The sequence below is a fragment of the Muscardinus avellanarius genome (genome assembly GCF_963383645.1).
Source record: "Muscardinus avellanarius genome assembly, chromosome: X".
Lineage (NCBI taxonomy): Eukaryota > Metazoa > Chordata > Mammalia > Rodentia > Gliridae > Muscardinus > Muscardinus avellanarius.
Genome location: NC_137792.1, coordinates 58,916,087 through 58,918,577, shown reverse-complemented (window position 1 = coordinate 58,918,577; position 2,491 = coordinate 58,916,087).

Genomic DNA, 2,491 nt, shown 5'->3' with positions numbered 1-2,491 from the left:
CTACTCAATAAAAATGCAGATGGCTTTATCTATCAAAATAATTTTAACCATTGACATACAATTAACACTAATTTCTCATTTAATCTTCACAATAAACTCATAAGATAGGTGACATTTCCCCTACTATTTTTAGCTGTGCATGGTGGTGGGTGCTTGTAATACCAGCACTTGGAAGGCTAAAGACAGGAGAATCACAGTTTATCAGCTTGTCTCAGCTACCTAGTAAGGACACTCTACAACTTAGTTAGACTCGGTTTCAAAATAAAGGATAAAAATAGAGCTGGGAGTGTAGCTTGGAGGTAGAATTCCTCTGGCTTTCATCTCCAGTGTCATAAAAAAGATTAAATCATTTATATTATATAGAAATAAATATATTTTCTGTATATTTTATATATATATATATATATATATATATAGAAAAGAAAGGACTTTGACTTTGTGCTGTGAAAGACTGAAAACTGTCTTGATCTATTGAAGATAAAAAATTAAGGCATAAAGACCTATCATATAAAAAGAATTAAACTATGTTTATAGAAATTGAAACCAAATGATTGTTGCTCAGTTTATATAATAATCACATTGATTAATGTATATACACATATTCAAACACATTCAGTTTCTTTAGGGAATAAGGCTGGATACAAATAATTATGTGGTTCTGAATAAAGAGAAAAGGGAATAAAAGAGTTAAAGGTAGCAGATAATTAGTCATATGTATAGATCATATGGTAAATTAAAACTGCTGAATCTTGGTTCAGATTTGCCAAAATGGGCTGGCTGTAAGACAAAGTTGACAAAATTACTATTGTCATATTGGTAAGGAAAAATAATACAATAACTGACATAGTCAAGTCTACTTTGACTTTGCTCTTGCAAGATATTTATTACTGTGGCCATTGCCCTCTAAATTGCAGTACTTAAGTATAGAAGCACAAAGCTTTGTGAAAAGAATTTTTCCTTCATATATTTTCATATCCCCCTACTTAATGACTCTTGAGTTACAGGATTTACATTTTTCAGTATCTTCTGATCAGAAACAGTAACTCATTACTTTAGATCAGATTCCTAGTGCTGACTTTTATTTAACTATAAAGTTACTTAATATGTACAAAAATAGTGGTTGACTTTGATATGTTTGTTTTTACTCCAAATTGATGCACCAATAAAATATTTTTAAATGTACAAAAATAAAACTAAGTAACATGTTCTGTTACTTTTCATAATTCTATAATACAAAATAATATAATTATGTGAAAATAAAATAATATTTATGGAAACAAGAGCACAAAATGCTATTATGGTATCTAATGTCATAGCCCACATATTTGAGTTTTCAATGCCTGTACTACCAAGGACAGTGTGATGATTCAGTTCTTCCCACCATTTTCCTTTTGTCCAGATGCTTTCACCTTGTAAATTGTATAAATCTCTATTACATAATTTGAACTTCTCTTAGTACAAATGTATCACTTATGTATAAAGCCCACTCCTAATCTTTCCTTACTTGTTCAAGGCTAAGTAGTAGTACTTAGCACCAATACGTGTATAACATTAAACCCAAGCATTGACATCATAGGACAATATTCAAATAAAATATGTTGAATCAAAAATCCAAAGATCTCCAAATTAAAACATTTTTACAAATTCATTCTATTCATTAATGGAATTCTCTAAGTAATTCTGTCATTTGCCAGATGTATATGCAGCCTAAAATACAAATTAATTTGGTGCAGGGCTATGTAACAGCTTTTCAATTTAAATACAAATAAATGCTGAAAACTAAGATAAGTTCTTTTCCAAAGTGGTATATTCTTTCTTATTATATTGCCATTGTCACTAAGCATATAGATGGAGCAAACATTGTCTCTTTAATATACATTTAATGTTTTGCAGAAAATTACATGCACAAAAACTATATGTAAAACTTTTATGTAAATTGATATCTCCTTCTTGCATACAATTCTCCTTGGTAGTAGAATCCAATGAGGATTCAAATTTTTCTTTTTTATGTGTATTTTTAAATTTTTATTTATAAGTGGAACATATTGAAAAGCACAATTTATCTAAAGCACAATTTAGATTGTGCTTTGTGCTCTTCACCCCCAATTTCCCTTCCCCCTCCCAATAAAGAGTGTCCAGGTTAACCATGTTAGATTTATACTATTACACATATTCAGATGAAGCTCCTCCATTGAACAACCTCAGCTTTATTCCTCTCCTATCCTTCCATTCAAGCTTTGCTGAGATTTTCCCTCTATCATCTGGAGTCCCTCTGGTATTACCACTACTCCCTAGCTTGGGCATATTAGAGAAAACATGTTCCTTCTCTTTCTGTGCTTGACTAATCTCACTTAACATAATGTAAACCAGTTCCTTCCATTTTCTTGCAAATGCTATTATTTTATTCTTCTTTATAGCTGAATAGAATTCCATTGTGTGTATTTCCCATAATTTTGCAATCCATTCATCTGTTGATGGAGATCTAGGTTGG